At 34.9% G+C, this 17,870-nt stretch overlaps 1 protein-coding gene across 1 annotated transcript in view; it reads right to left on the bottom strand.

Moving 5' to 3' along the window:
- Positions 1 to 12,413, bottom strand: part of LOC145666999 (putative G-protein coupled receptor No18) — a 624,395-nt gene extending 611,982 nt beyond the window's left edge. Inside the window, exon 1 of the mRNA XM_081734677.1 lies at positions 12,355 to 12,413. The gene's annotated coding sequence lies outside the window, so the exon portion shown is untranslated. The remainder of the gene's footprint in view (positions 1 to 12,354) is intronic.
- Positions 12,414 to 17,870: the final 5,457 nt, after the last annotated feature.

The raw sequence follows: 17,870 nt of genomic DNA, 5'->3' as shown, positions 1-17,870 counted from the left end.
GTAAAGGGACTCTCGATGACCTGCGTCTCAGAGAGGGAATAAAAGTTTGGTGATTAGGTACATCTCAATGATCAGGCGTCTTAGAAAAATAATAAAAGTTTGGTGATTAGGTACATCTCAATGATCAGGCGTCTTAGAAAAATAATAAAAGTTTGGTGATTAGGTACATCTCAATGATCAGGCGTCTTAGAGAAATAATAAAAGTTTGGTGATTACGTACATCTCAATGACCAGGCGTCTTAGAGAAATAATAAAAGTTTGGTGATTACATACATCTCAATGATTAGGCGTCTTAGAGAAATAATAAAAGTTTGGTGATTAGGCACATCTCGATGATCAGGCGTCTTAGACATGAAAAGGAGCTTAATGACCAGATGTCTTAGAGCATGTAAGAAAGGTACTCTCATTGACCAGGCATCTTAGAGAGATGTAAGGTGCTCCCAATAACCAGGAGCCGTAGCGACTTAGCAGTTTGATCAACCGGGAGAGATTGATACTTCCTAAGGTGTGCTCGCCTCTTTTATACCAAATAGCTGGCCTCTACGTCACTTGTCGAATGTTGGCGATGGTGGACGAGGTCTACCTCCTTGCTGTCGTCTATAGTGTGTTTCTTTACTTCAAGCACGTGTAGTAGAAACACATGATTACAGCATGGTCTGAAGACATGTGGAACCTTACAATATAGTATTATTGTGTGGCTATTGTAGTTTGGTATGTTTGTCAACAAAATTTTCGGAGAAGTCAAATTCAGAGGAATAGCAACAGTTCTTATTTGCAGAAATAGCATTACTGCTGAAATTAACACCTTCCGCATATACACGACTCTGACGTAAGTAAATAGAAACCCGCAACCCAACCCAATTTCTTGGAAACACTTACCAAATGCTAACAACTGACAAGTATAATGTAGATGACGGTGTGAGCATGCACTGTAATAAATATCTACATTGAGCAAGGGTTTGGCTATGAATCGCTGAACGAGTTTAACCAAAAATGAAATGAAATGAAATCTTTAAGTTTTACGTCCCTCGATTATGCCGGTTAGGCTAAAGGAGACTGTGATTATGAGAGATGAGTGAAATGGTGGAATGGAGAAAGTGGGAGAAACCCGAGAAAACCCACGAGCACGGTGTTTGTCCACTACAAAGTTCACACGGCGCGAGCTGGGATCGAACAAGGGAACACAAACACAGGAGATGAATGCTCTACCACTGAGCCACCGCGGGATGTGGCTCACTAACTTTTTTTATTTATTTGGTTGGTACAGTAGAGCTTGATCAATTATTTGTACAATAGTTCGTCTTCCTATCCGTCGTGCTGACAAATCACCGTACGAAAATGGCATAAAGGAAATTTTACAAGGAACCCATCGATAGATATTACAAGTCCTGATTTTTTTTTATTTTCTAAATTTCGAGTTTCTTTATATTTTTTTCTCCGTTGCGCAAACTTCATAAGACAGTACACACGTCTAGAGCAGGTTTTCTGAGTTCCGATTCTTTCTCCCACGACTATGGAGTAAATGAGTGCATCTCTGGTTGCGATCTATCCTTCTATGATGGTTGTAGCTGGTTAAACTGGTGATATACTCAAACGTACCTTGGTCCCGAGTAAGCGAACATCTGAGAATAACAGTAGACACAATCACAGACATACAACACATTACACATACAATTATTTATTATTAATATTTCATAAGGTAAGTTACAACGTAACGAACTAAAGAAAATATTGGAGAATTAAATGTAGCAAATATTACTCGTTCCTGAACACATAATTTATATTACAGATAGATTTAAATTCCACGGAAAAGCCGCAGGCCCTTTTGCTTTTTCTTGTGAACATTAGCAACATGTAAATCAGTGACGGGTGATGAATTATGATGTAAAGTGTTGGAGTAAAAAAATTCGGAGGCAGAAGGTGGGGGAAAATTGGATTCATTAGCTTACTAACGTAACTGTGACGTAAACATTAAGTGGAACATGAAAATAAATAAAAAAATTGTAAAACACAACTAAATTGAACAAATTCACGATTTTTATGGTAGGAAATTTTGAAACTAGAGAAACATGTGCAAACAATATTGCTGCCATTTGTTGTTCTGTTAACTAGAACCGGACTTTATTTTGCAAATTGTAAAATCAGATATATTTCGTGCTTCTCCACTCCATATTGTACTGTCATTTTCTCCTCTGTTTTCATTCTTTCTTCGTAGTCTTTGGTTGTGTCATCATCAACTTGATCTCTTATTACGTTAATGTTCCTTTCAAAGGTTGGGCAGAAGAAAGAAAAAATCTTTCTTTTGACACTGCCTGAACACATTTCCACAAGTGACATTACTTTGCTGAAGGTACATTCGTAATTAGGGAAGCATCTTAGTGGTTCTTATGATATAATTCTAAATACTGGCTTACCAATATTCGGCTTTCAAGTAACTGTTAAAGAAGCTTACACTAAATATATAAAAGGATAATTAACGCTAATCTAATACATATTTCTCTTCTTGTTTTGTAACTTTGAGATCAACTAAAACATGTGTCTTTATATTGGTTGGGCATCTACCATTCTTCTCTCTTGAAAACATGAACACGTAAACTGAATTCCAATAGTGGTGTGTATTACAAGAATTTAGCTAATGTGAAAGATTCTTGTTTTCAGGAAGTCCTGTGCGTTGCACGAGCATTGCAACGACCAAGACCTTTAAGTTTGGGGATAGGAGAAAGTAGCCATAACATTCGTTCCAATAATCCGTGCTGTAGAATCTGGTTGTTGTAAGCTCGCTGCAACGCAACATAAATTAGGTGACTTTGTAATGGGTTGTTTTCTCCTTTTTGAACAGTTTAACCCTTTTAGGATTTCCACTTCTTGAGGTAAATTTTAGACTTTTACTCAAACAGCTATTGCTTCCTTACTATTTATGCTTTCTTAGCATTTATCATACCTCGTTTCGTTTCCAGGCTAGATCATAATTTCCCACGGTACCACTTGCTTGTCCGTATTATACACCAGAAACGGGAAAATCGTAAAAAAAAAAGGAGATTTTTCGGGAAAAAAAAGTTGAAATTTTTGTGCCTCTTTGGCCCGGTCCTGAGTTGACGTAGGGATCTGATTTTTTTAAAAAGAAATACCTCGTTATATACGGTACATAATACGTGTGCAAAATTTCATTCTTGTATCTTGAAAACTGAGGTTGGAAGAAAGTTTTGAAAATCTAATGGTGACCTATTTTTTCATATTATATATATATACTTCAAAATATACTGCGTCATTTATCATTTCTATTTAACCTAGAGTTACGGTTGAAACGCCATTCTCTTCAGTATAACAAGCCCTTTCCAGTGGTACTACTCACATGTCTGTATCATACACTTGAACCAGAAAATTAGGGAAGATTCCGGAAGTTTTTTTAAAATCCCACCAAAACACTTTGTCCCTCTGATCCAGGCCTGGGTTGACGTAGGGATCTGAATTCTTCTTCTTCTTATATATATTCTTTTAATATAACAATCTCTTTCCAACAGTACCACTCACATGTCCGTATCATATATCTGAACCGGAAAAATCGGGAAAAACCGGAAACTTTTCTGAAAAAATCAATAAATTCCTTGGAACACTTGAGCCCCTCGGGCCCGGCCTTGGTTTCAAGTAGAGATCTCAGAAAGATGTTTGAAATACCTGAAGATACAACAATTCGTATGCAAAGTTCCAATCCAATATCGTGTAAACTAAAGACCTGAAAAGTTTTTGAAATCTGCCTTAAGAAAAAGTAAAAAAGTCACGCCCCTCCGCCCTCACTTGGCACCGCAAAGTTGACCATCCGGTTCCAAAACGCATTTGGAGTGTTCTTTGGTCCATTCTTCACTTGAATAATAAAAGAACCCGACTTAAATACCTGTTATAGAACCTAAATAAGCGTTTGAAAGACGATACTACGCCATGGTAACAAAAGTTACCAAAGATCCTAAAAGGGTTAAAGGGTTTTACAATATGATAAAGGTCGAAAAGTATGTTACTTAAGGTATACAAGAGAGTAACGGAAAATAACGTTTTAACTTCGTTACTGCTATTTCTAATAACAAATTTAGTTGAAAAACTTTGGCCGTTGTAGAACGTTGCAACACTAACATTAGCCGCCACTGATGTAAATGCAAAATATTTTAACTAGTTTCGTTATTCAGATTTCGAAGCTGACCTGTTAACACTGAGTGAATGAATATGTAGTAGTGTTGTTTGTATTTGTTGTTTGTTATTCCGTTCCGAAAGGACAAGTTTATACAAGAGATTGTAGTTGTTAGTCGTTTATAATCCACGCGGAAGGCCGCACCATGTAATCCTCACTCTATGTTATACGTCCCTCTTCCTGCCTAGTTCTTGCGACCTGGTATCTATCTGTTTAACTTGTGTAATTTGCAACTCAGCGGCTCATCAAATAACATCAGACAGCTTATATTGCGTATGTTGGAACAAAATCCACTACTTTGCAAAGGTAATCAACACCATGGCAAATACAGATGCAGTTTTCTATTCTAGTATGACGATAGGAAAGAAGTAAGTATGATAATCGTGGATTTTAGCGGATTTATAGTGGTTTATAGCATCTACATGCAGAAAAATGATTTTGTGGATGTCTATTCGTATGTCCTGATGAATGTACACTCGAATACAGGTCATATTCGATATTCTGGACCAAACGTAATGTTTCTATAATATTCTCAGGATAAAGGGGGTCGAACTTTTATGCTGTCATGAAAATAAGACTATTTTATTGGAGGACGAAAAATGCAAATAGTTAAGTTTTCAAAAGCAACTCTTACGATTTTGTTTATATTTAAAACATCAATTACAGTATAAAACATTTTTCTGGAAAAAATCAGGAGGGATATATAGTTTAATCTTGGAGATACATCCTTTTCGAACTTTTCTCAAAAACGACAGATGATTTTTTTTCTCATTTTTCATAAATAAGTATTTTTTAAACCACCCTACAATATAGCGTTGTGGTAGTCCTCTCCCCCAACAGAACTCTCCAGGTGACGTACACAATCACCCGAGTGACGTCACTCTACAGACTGGCAACGCTGTTATCCAGTTGACGAGCCTAACAAGTGGATATAATCTACAAGCAGCAGGAGCGATTCATCCAGTGGGAATTCGGCGTTGAACGGAGCAAGTAGTGTGCTCTCAACTGGAAGAAAGAAGAAGGACAGACATATGCTTCACTGTGTGATATGAGTATAGGGTGACCAGATTCTGACAACCAGAAAGTAGGACACAAGTATAATACCGTAGTATATGATAGTTTACTGCATCGGTAATACGCATGTCCTCATTTCATTTAACATTAACCTTAAGTTAATCATTCATTTTTGTTAAAATGAAAAGTACTGAACAAAAGTATTCCAGGAATTCAACACAACTCCAAATGCTTTGATAAATGACAAGATGATTTATTTTTATGAACGTACAACGAAACTTTGTGTTAGGCTAAAGTTTTTTTAAAAAATCTATTTTCGTTGCGTGGTATTATTTTAAGAAATGAGAGAAAATTTAGACCGGCGCGAGGGAACTTCTGCTTAATTTGATTAGCATCACGGTCGTAAGTGGAAAAATGAACTTTCCCTATCTTAGCGATTCTCAACAAGCTCTTTTCAGAAAAAAAACAATGGTTTGTTGAATGTTCTCCTTCCCTAATCTGTAGAGGAGTGTTAAAAACACAGCGGTTCATTATTCAGAAAAAGAGTGCCTGTGATTCAAATTGTTGCGAATAAAGAATGAAATATGAAGATATTGGAAATGTTAACTCACGACATTTCGCAAGATATTTTTAAAAAAGAAGGACATTTCTCGATTTTCTAGACGTCTTCGCAACACACAGAACAACTCTTTGAGAAAGAGTACTGTACTGCGAAAATCAGTACGTCTGGTCACCCTATATGAGTATCGTTATTGTGTAAGAACAGTAGACAAATATTTGTTCAATCAATTTTATACTGTAATATATTTTGTACATATTAATAAGTATTAGGCATAAACCTAATAAACCTTGTGATTCTTAATTCAGTGGTTTTGAATCATCCACTTGGTTTATTGTCGTATGCTGTTAGTTGTTAGCCTTCCTTACAAGTGGATTATATGTATTTTGAACGAGTTACGAGGAAGCACATTCATGTTGTTTGTTAGCTTGACAGAGAACGATTGAAATTTTCACTTGTTGTGAGGGTTTGTTAAACCCCGGATTATGTAATTTAGGATTTTATTTTATGATCCTTTTTAAGTAAATGAGCTGGCGCTTACAGGGTAAGTCAGTTTTCCTGAAAACTCCACATGGGATAGTTTACTCTTGGAGGTGAATTTATTTTTAGATGATCATCTCAGAAACGACTTAGGTAATATTATCCGCTTCATAAGTAAATAGTTCAGCAATAACTCAGCATAGCAGGAGTTAATTTAAGGAATGGAAGCGACAAAGTTTTGATGTTGTGGTCCATACATTTTATGCTCTTTTTTTAAAAAAAAATGATTTAAATAAATCCTCTCCCTGCATTCTATTATCTAGGTAACTTATATTCTATCTGTGTAACCTATAACAACATTTGTTTCCGAAGGTTTGGCTGTTATATTCATTTATTCCCCAGGAAATGTCCTTTTTTGTAATGCCACAAACGTGAATTCTTTTTTCCCTAGAATTATCTCCAACAACGGACCAACTTCATAAAACAACCAATTAGTTATTGTGCCCAAAACTTTCCAACAATGAAAAAGTACCGCGATGCTGGCTTGGAACGCTTTATAGAACATAATTAGAGTATTAGAATCCAGAATTATATCTATCTATCTATCTATCTATCTATCTATCTATCTATCTATATATATATATATATATATATATATATATATATATATATATATATATATATATATATATATATATATATATATCAAGTAGATATTTAAAGATCCGTTGGCATATCGCTCAGACAATATTCTATTTGTTCAGGTACGAGTTTCTGCCACATTGCCTCAATGAGTGAGGTTCTGTGTGCAAGATAGAATGACATTACAGTTTTTTTTTCTCTAAATGCATTGTAGTGCTGTACAACGACACATATTTTACAATATTTATATATTTTCAATACCTATCGGGTTTTGAGTCAGATTTCTTTGTTTGTTCGTGTTTTATTTTATAGTTGATTAGAGTGGTTGATTAGAGAAATCATTTACAACTGACCGTTTGATGACGTAGGAGTTCTCTTTCACAATTTAAGAAAGGAACAGACAGAAATATAATGAGAAAAGGAGGGGAGGGAAGTTGGTATTAGAATGGAATAAGCAAGCGTTTATCATTCTAGGCCTAGTCATGGATTCTATTATAGTAAGTCTTAAAACATTGACTACGTTATCTATGTTCTTGTTTGCCTCTCATTTCTGGATTTTATCAATCTCAGACTATCTGGCAGCTTTTTCCACTGTTCGAGGGTTCTACTGAGCTGTGACTAGTACAATGTGAAATCTCAAAGAATCAGTTAGAAATTATTGATATACTACGTGAAATACTAACCACAAGTTCCAGGGATTTGAACCTGGATGTATTTCTATATCGTTCTAAATGTGCAGATGATAAACAGTTATATGGGAATTCTTTGATGTGGTTTGTTTGAAATGAAGAGAAATCTTTCAGTTTTACGTCTCACGTTTATTTCGTGTAGGCTAAAGGAGACCGTGGTGATGAGAAATAAAGAAAAAAAGTGGAAGAAAGCGGGAGAACCACAAGAAAACCCACGCACACGGTGTTTGTCCAGCAGAAAGTCCACGTATTTTATTTGATAGACAATCTTGGCCTTCATCTCTTGTACTCTTATCCATAAGCAGAGACAAATGAAACATCTACCTATTTCAAGCCAAAATACTTATTTTCTCAGCATGGTTGTGAGGATACGTCCTTTTAATGAGAGAAGAATGAACATAATTTTTGAACTATATTGTGTATAGAAGGGAAAGTTGATGAACCAAAAGATTCATTTAACAGCACTTCTTGTTTCATTTTATTCTAAATTATTAAAATTCTGAATTGTTTAATGTAGCATTGGTTAAAAGCTATTAGGCTACTAAACAAAAACAACTTTTTCGTAATTATTTCAGAAAATCTTTGTCTTAGATACACTTAATAGTAATAATACCAAGACTAAAACCAAATGATATTCTGTATTAAGTTTTGCAGGCATCGTGGCTGTAAGACATGCTCTAGCGATCTTGTGGGAATGGCTCTTGTCACGCTGAATGATTGATGCCCTGCGCTGTTTAATAAATGGCAAATCTTGCGTGGGGTTAAGTTGCCGCAGATTGGGTCTTAAGTGCTAAGCTTATAACAATTACAAAACCCCAGTGTTGCCACGGGTTTAAACTTTTTTCTCCTCTAGTTTCTTCAAACAGAGTGATTAACAGGAACAATGCCCCTTCCATGAATAGACATACAGAGTGCTTTCCAAGAAGGATTTCTAAGATAATTACTTCGCAAGACAAAAACAAGATGAAAACATGCTTTACAATGAAGGGTAGAAATTTCTTAAAGCAAGTGAAAAATAAAACTACTATATTTCTTTCATTCAGTTTTCACTTAGCTTAGTATATAGCATTCTATAAAGGTTAATTTATATGCATAAAATCACCATCATAGTGTAGAGGCATTAAAATATATATTTGTCTTTTCGCTCTGATTTCACTTCAATATCTCACTTTATAGCATTCTGTAAGAATATGTTTATATGCATGAAATCACCATCATAGTGTTAAGGCATTAATATATATATTTGTCTTTTCCCTCTGATTTCACTTAAATATCTCACTTTTTAGAATTCTATAAGCATGTTTATATGCATGAAATCACCATCATAGTCTAGAGGCATTAAAAAATATATATATTTGTCTTTTCACTCTGATTTCACTTCAATATCTCACTTTATAGCATTCTGTAAGAATATGTTTATATGCATGAAATCACCATCATAGTGTTAAGGCATTAATATATATATTTGTCTTTTCCCTCTGATTTCACTTAAATATCTCACTTTTTAGAATTCTATAAGCATGTTTATATGCATGAAATCATCATCATAGTCTAGAGGCATTAAAAAATATATATATTTGTCTTTTCACTCTGATTTCACTTCAATATCTCACTTTATAGCATTCTGTAAGAATATGTTTATATGCATGAAATCACCATCATAGTGTTAAGGCATTAATATATATATTTGTCTTTTCCCTCTGATTTCACTTAAATATCTCACTTTTTAGAATTCTATAAGTATGTTTATATGCATGAAATCACCATCATAGTCTAGAGGCATTAAAAAATATATATATTTGTCTTTTCACTCTGATTTCACTTCAATATCTCACTTTATAGCATTCTGTAAGAATATGTTTATATGCATGAAATCACCATCATAGTGTTAAGGCATTAAAATATATATTTGTCTTTTCCCTCTGATTTCACTTAAATATCTCACTTTTTAGAATTCTATAAGCATGTTTATATGCATGAAATCATCATCATTGTGTAGAAACATTAAAATATATAAGAGGGTAGATCAATAAGTCTTCAGCCTCATGCCCTTAGGAATAAGATCCAGCCTCTAAAATTTAATACATTATGTTGTAGTCTTTTTTAGTAGACTTACACGTAAAATCTCAAGTACTAACCCATTTTCTTTTCTAATTACAGGGATGTGAATGAACCGTTTTGTGCCATTTGTTGAAAATGGAGCCTTCTGAGTCCTATGCAGTGATAAAGTTCGTATTGAAGAAACAACTAAACACAAAGCAAACCCATGAAGAATTGGTGAGTTCATTCCATCCCCATCATATTCAACTATAATGAGATGATATCACGAATTCAAGCTTGGCAGTGTGTCCTGTATGGGCAAAACACGTGCCGGTCGCCCATGCGCACTAACAAATGAAGAAAACATAAACAAGATCCATGATATCGTTATGGCTGATCAAAGAGTGACTAGACGCAAAATCGTAGAGGAGACTAACGTATCATGTGGTAAAATGCAGTCAATATTGGTCCATGTTCTACCCATGAAAAAATTATCTTCTCGATGGGTGCCAAGAATGTTGTCCATAGATCCGAAGAGGCAGCGAGTGGTGTCTTTCCAAGAACTTTTGGCCAGGATAAAGCGTAATTCAGAAAAAGTTTTACAAGCAATTTGTAACCATGGATAAGACTTGAGTCCATCATTTGATCCGGAGACGAAACGGCAATCTATGGATTGCAAACACTATGGTTCCCCATACACCCGTAAATTCCACGTCGTATCCAGCGCCAGGAAGATAATGGCATCAGCCTTCTGGGATGGTAAAGAAATTTTGTTCATTGATCATTTGCCACGTGGACAAACCAGCACAGGTGACTATGACAAAAAAATTATTCCGAAGTTTGCGCGAAACCATCAGGGAGAAACGAAGAGGAAAGTTGTCAGGCAAAGTGCTCTTCCATCAGAATAATGCTGCGGTCCACAAGTCAACAGTTGCAATGGCAGATATTCATGATGCTGGCTTCAAATTGATCGATCACCCATCTTATTCCCTAGACTTGGCCCCAAGTGATTTTTACCTACTTTCGAATTTAAGGAGCAACTGCTGGAAAATATATTTGACAGTGATAATGATGTCATGTGTGCGGTAAAGGAAAATCTCGACGAAAGTTTTTTTGAAGGGTATGCTAATATTGGAATATCGATTGGCCAAGTGTATTGAGGTCCAGGGCGATTACGTTGAAAAAAAAAAACAATGAAGATCGTACCTCTTTTTTTTCTACTCAAGGCCGAAAACTTATTGATTCTCCCTCGTATTTGTCTCTTCACTCTGACTTCAATATCTCACTTCATAGCATTCTGTAAGGATATGTTTATATGTACGCTTGAAATCACCACCATAGTGTTAAGGCATTGTCTTTTCACTTCAATATCTCACTTTATAGCATTTTGTAGGATAGGTTTATATGTATGAAATCACTATCATAGTGTTAAGGCATTAAAATATATATTTGTCTGATATTACTTCAATATCTCACTTTATAGCATTCTATAACGACATGTTTACATGCACGAAATCATCATCATAGTGTTAAGGTATTAAAATATATATATTTCTCTTTTCAGTTTGACTTCACTTAAATACCTCACTTTATATCATTATCTAAGGACACGTTCAAATGCATTAAATGATCATAGTGTTAAGGCATTAAAATATATATTTGTAAAAATGAAATGAAATATGCCAGTTTAAAGTCGCACAAGTATACCCTTTAGACTAAGGGAGTCGATGATTAAGACAAATGAATCATGATTAAAGAATTGATGGAATGAGAAAGTGGGAGGAAATAGGAGTATCCCAAGAAAACCCACGAACACGATGTTGTCCGCCACAAACTTACTTGGCCGGGGATCAAACTAGGGACACCACGAAGATATATTTTTATTTTTACTCTGGATTTACATAAATATCTCGATATTGCATTCTTGAATGATATGTTTATACGCAACAAATCAGCATCATACTTGAGTTGAGTTGATTTTGAGTTTAACGTCTCTTTCAGCAGTGAGGTTATATAAGACGGGACCTACTGATTAACGTGGAGTCCGAACCACTTGAGCTCCCGCTGGAAATCGAACCCGGGTCTCTAAGGCCAAAGGCAGGTACGCTAACCGCTTAGCCACGAAGGAGTTCATCAGCATGATATTGTTGAAGCGTTGTAGGATATCTTAAAATCATGACAATCATCGTTTCTTAAAGTCATATTTGATTGAAAAACTGAAACAATGGATCTATTGAAACACAAATATAGCTGCTACGTAGAATGCTCATGAAATTTTGAAGTGAATATACAGCAAAAATTTGGTTTGGATGATTGTTGATAAACACAAGTATTAGTATTAGTACGAATACGAATATTAATATCAGTATCTATAGGAATTAAGTAATTTACATATGAAAACTGAGACAGTAGGATATTTTACAGTGTGTCTGAATTAGCAAATATATTACTACGTGCTGTACTTAAGTGCTATAAGATTGCAGCAGACTTGCAATCCAAACTTACATGCACGCTTGCAGCAAAACTGCTTGAAAGTTGCAGTACAAGTTTCTCCGCAAGTTGACACCATTTGAAATTCTAACTTGCTGCAAGTTTGTGGCACTTTTATAATTTCCTTCTATCCATTATTGCAGCTGAAATAGCTCATGGTAACTCCATAAGCTAGTACGTCCAATCAATATTTGCGAACAAATTGTGAACATAGCAGAAAAATAGCAAGTATGGGTATCTAAAAATTTTACAATACTTACGTTGATGGCTTGTTATTGCATCAGATGTGTACTATCTAATCAGCTTAATTAAAACATCTGAAAATAAAGAAAAGTTTGAAATAAGTCTCTCAATATTAAAAGGAAAACTAAGTAATAAAACTTAAAATGAAGCTAAGTACAAGTTAGATTCCAATATTAATAATCCTTACAGAATACATAATATTTTTAACTACCGTACAACTTTATATGTGTGAAACGTTCTGTTACGGTAGCATAATTAAAAAAATGTTTTGAAACAAATTAATGAAATAAAAGCAGTAAAATAAATAAGTAAATTGGAAAAGTATGCAATAAATAGAGATACTGTATTTTGGAGACTCGTTTATCACATGAAACAATGATGCCAATTTCTTCAGTTTTGAAACACTGTGTTCTTATTCTTTTGGCGTGACATTGAATATACTAGCTATAAGAAATATTTTAAACACATAGTACGAAATGCACCCAAAAGCACGAGGAATTATTTCAAGTAAAGGAAAATATACAGGTATTAATATTTCTTTGTTTTTGCATATACTCAGTATTGTTAATGCGCCACCTCAAAGCAAGCGGTCGTTCGAAATTGAAACACGACTTATTTTAGGGACAAAATAGTAAATAATATTTCTTTCCTTCAAGTTTTTCTATGGTGATGATATTAAGGGGGCAGACTAGTAAATATTTTTTCAAAAGCTAATAATTTTTCTTTTGCCATTTTTTCGTAAGTGAAAAGAGATAATGAAATGTAACTTATCTCAGTAGTAGATAATGTTATTCTATACCTGAAAATACGAATCGGAAGAATTTTTAGGGTTGCCATCCATAGAAATTACAGTGTGACAAGAATTTGAATTATCCAAAAATCTAGGTTATGGAATCGACTAGAAAAATGAACTCAACGGCAATTGATGACTTATCATGCTATTTGTTTTCCTTGTTAATTATTTTTAAAATAATATTTGTATTTTAATTCTACTGTTTATTATTTTTTAATTTTGTACTCTTTATTACAAAATAAATACAAATATTATTTAAAAAGTAGTTAACAAGGAACACAGACAGCATGATAAGTCATCAATTGGCGTTGAGTACATTTTTCTACTCGCTGCCATAACCTAGATTTTTGGTAATTCAAAAACTGGTCATACTGTAATTTCTATGGATGGCAACACTGAAAATTCTTCCGATTAGTAATTCCGGGTATAGAATAACATTATCTTTCACTGAGGTAAGTTACATTTCATTATCTCTTTTCACTTACGAAAAATGGCAAAAGAAAAATTGTTAGCTTTTGAAAAATATTTAGTAGTCTGCCCCCTTAAAAGAATGGATTAGAACAGGCCTAAGTATCATAGTAAGCAAAATTATGGTGATAGATTTGCCAGTATTGATTATAAGAAGGGCTTTATTATGAAGTCATTTTGCAATGAAATGGTAAGATAAAAAGTTTAAAAAGTACTCTTCATATTTGTATTTTCATTCTGAACAATAACATTTTTATTCAACTAAAAGCAAAAATATAAAATAATTTGTCAGTGAACAAGAAATGCCAATATTTTGAGTCCATACGAGTAGTAACATTCTCGTAGCTTCCCGGAATAGCATTCAACCTCTCTTCATACGGCTCTTTGTACCTCATCTAGTCGTACATGAAAGTTTTTAACTAGCAGTTATACAGTTTTGAAGCAACGGCAAGTGGCTGATAGCGGTTGGTGTGTGATCACTGCATTCAACTTCCAGTCAGAAAGTCCGGGTTAGAGTCAACATTCTTCAATTTCAATCCATACATAGTCTGACAAGCAAGATCTTCTCTTGTTGAGAGGGAAACAAATGTTCAAATGACAAGAATGAAGGAGAATTCGGCTAAGTCAATGAATGCAGAAAAAGATTTGGAAATTTATTTTCTTTAAGGCTTCTAGATTTGCTATTTTTTAAAATCTAATTTCAACCAATTTCTAACTTCTGTATCATCATAGTTTCTTTTTATTCTTACATGCATTATGTAGTAAAACAATACTTATACAAACAACAAGTTGCAGTGTCAGATATATGATGCTCATTGGACAACACGTTCCAAGAAATAAAGAGTCATTTTAGAACAGAGAAATGGTTCGTGCATCATCCACTGAACAGCATAAAGATCTTCTTCATTGTTTCCAACTACTTTTGTTAGGGAGAAATGTATTGTGTGCGTTGTGTGGCATTTGTCCAGGCTTTTGTCATCGGCAAATATGCCGGACACAAGGTAATGGAATTGTAGCAGTTAGAGATCTAGATTATTTTGATGGTGACTGTATTAAATACATAAAACCAATGATATTGCAATATTTCCACTGTAGATTATCGAGCGCCTAATGTTTATATAACCGAAACCACATGAAAGTTTGGGTGGTTGCAAGCAACTAGGCGTTCTGTTCCTTGTAGTAAGAAGTCTTCAATCATAGATATCACTATTTGCTCTACTGTTTGCCGGCCTGACCAGTGGAGTAACTACAATGAACCGAGTGGAGCAGTTGCTCCAGAGCGCACAGTAAAAGGGCGCAAGGGTGAACAAAAGAATACGGAGAACTGTTCCTTATGCAAAGAGCATATGAAAACATTTCAAAAGGTACGCTATGACTATTAGCAGTTAATTGGCAATAGCCGATACCGGGGGCGGATCCGGGAAATTTGAGGGGATGCATGTCTGAAAAATAAACTTGAGACATTTTTCGATATTTGGTTCGCTAACTAAAAATATGGCCTGCAGTGCTTCATAATACGTATTTATCTCCGCCCTTCTAGAGGCGGCATTGAGGAAAGCCATGTTGTTCAACAAGAGAGAATCCAGGATTACCATGAACTGGATACGCGTACATTATCTGCAATCAATGGAGAACGCATTCAGAATCTTCCTTTTGAAAGAAATTTTAAAACTTTTTCCCACAGCCTTTGAATAAGCGCTTCATTCGGGACTAATTTATATATTTAACACCTCATAGGGAGCGCGAGTCCCGCGCCCCCTTTCTGGATCCCCACTGGGCTATACCCGAACAATCATCACTGCAATGTTGTCTACCTAGCTGCCTAATGAAAGTTTAGCATAATAAGTCATTGCAATCAGCGCGCCGCGCCTCCTCCCGGGTTCCACCCCTACCCAGGAATAAAACGAAAGTTGCTCCTGTTTGAAACCTAGTTGACACTTATAAAACTATCCTGTACTTCCTGCTTATATTAAGAATTATAATCAATGATATCATTCTACCTTGAAAGTATAAAAGTAATAGTTTGGATTTTTAAACCATTTTATGATCGATCGATACAGGGCGCAGTAAAACTAGTAATGCCACTATGCCTGACGATAATGAATGTCGCTACCTGCGCTATCATTTACTACTCATTGATGTCAACCGACACAATGTTGTATATAACAAAATTCTTGAATAATTGTAGGCATAGTGACTCGGTGGTAGAGTGCTTACCTCTAAAGCGTGGAGTCCGTAGTTCGATATCCGGCTAAGTAAGTTGGTGGTGGACTATATTGAGTCCGTGACTTTTCTCGGGGTACTCCCCTTTCTTAACACATTTTCATTCCACCATCATTCATTTGTGTTATTCATCGTCTCCCTTAGTCGAAAGGGAATATCGTAGGACGTTAAACACAAAGATTTCATTTAATTTGTTTGAATTACTGCATGAGGAATATGGTATGGGGTTTTGGGTGGTTGGTGCGGAAACTCAAAAATAATAAATTTGTTAAATCTAAAGAATTATACTTTTTATTAGCCACCATTTTAACCTCTAACGTACAGTCGGAAGAAGACTTGGTGGGAACCACTAATTAATATTATTATATTGTAGGGTACCTAATTCAACATCCTCACCCTAAAATTCAGTAAAGAACTGATTGAATTTGAAAACATAATAAAAAATGAAAACTGTAAAAAATATTGTTTTTTATAAAATTAAGATACTGCATTAAAAAGGAAATTTTTATGGGATAAAATGAAAACATGAGACGGGAATAAGGTTAAAACTATTGCGTGCAATTGAATATAATCTCTTATAATGAAACACTTCCGTAATATCCAGAAAAGCTTCAGCCTGCAACTTTAGAAAGAGTTTTAATGTTTTTATTCTTTGTACAATCAGCCTTCAACCTTAGGAAGAGCGTACAATGCTTTTAGTTCTAGTACAATCTGCCTCCAACTTTAGGAAGAGCATACAATGCTTTTAGTCTTAGTACAATCAGGCCTTCAGCCTTAGGAAGAGTGTTCAATAATTTGTCTTAGTATAATCAGCCTTTAACCTTAGGAAGAGTGTACAATGCTTTTAGCCTTAGTACAATCAACCTGCAACTTTAGGAAGAGTTATAATGTTTTTAGTCTTAGTATAATTAGCCTTCAACCTTAGGAAGAGCGTACAATGCTTTTAGTTCTAGTACAATCAGCCTTCAACCTTAGGAATAGCATGCAATGCTTTTAGTCTTAGTACAATCAGCCTTCAGCCTTAGGAAGAGTGTTCAATAATTTTAGTCTTAGTACAATCAGCCTTCAACCTTAGGAAGAGTATGCAATGCTTTTAGTCTTAGTACAATCAGCCTGCAACTTTAGGAAGAGTTATAATGTTTTTAGTCTTAGTATAATTAGCCTTCAACCTTAGGAAGAGCGTACAATGCTTTTAGTTCTAGTATAATCTGCCTCTAACCTTAGGAAGAGTATGCAATGCTTTTAGTCTTAGTACAATCAGCCTGCAACTTTAGGAAGAGTTATAATGTTTTTAGTCTTAGTATAATTAGCCTTCAACCTTAGGAAGAGCGTACAATGCTTTTAGTTCTAGTATAATCTGCCTCTAACCTTAGGAAGAGTATGCAATGCTTTTAGTCTTAGTACAATCAGCCTGCAACTTTAGGAAGAGTTATAATGTTTTTAGTCTTAGTATAATTAGCCTTCAACCTTAGGAAGAGCGTACAATGCTTTTAGTTCTAGTACAATCTGCCTCCAACCTTAGGAAGAGCATGCAATGCTTTTAGTCTTAGTACAATCAGCCTTCAGCCTTAGGAAGAGTGTTCAATAATTTTAGTCTTAGTACAATCAGCCTTCAACCTTAGGAAGAGTATGCAATGCTTTTAGTCTTAGTTCAATCAGCCTGCAACTTTAGGAAGAGTTATAATGTTTTTAGTGTTAGTATAATTAGCCTTCAACCTTAGGAAGAGCGTACAATGCTTTTAGCTCTAGTATAATCTGCCTCTAACCTTAGGAAGAGTATGCAATGCTTTTAGTCTTAGTACAATCAGCCTGCAACTTTAGGAAGAGTTATAATGTTTTTAGTCTTAGTGTAATCAGCCTTCAACCTTAGGAATAGCATACAATGCTTTTAGGTCTAGTACAATCTTCCTCCAACCTTAGGAAGAGCATGCAATGCTTTTAGTCTTAGTACAATCAGCCTTCAGCCTTAGGAAGAGTGTTCAATAATTTTAGTCTTAGTACAATCAGCCTTCAACCTTAGGAAGAGTATGCAATGCTTTTAGTCTTAGT

The sequence above is a fragment of the Thermobia domestica genome, chromosome 12 (assembly GCF_964235325.1).
Source record: "Thermobia domestica chromosome 12, izTheDome1.hap1.1, whole genome shotgun sequence".
NCBI lineage: Eukaryota > Metazoa > Arthropoda > Insecta > Zygentoma > Lepismatidae > Thermobia > Thermobia domestica.
This window is presented reverse-complemented; position numbering and strand designations above follow the sequence as displayed.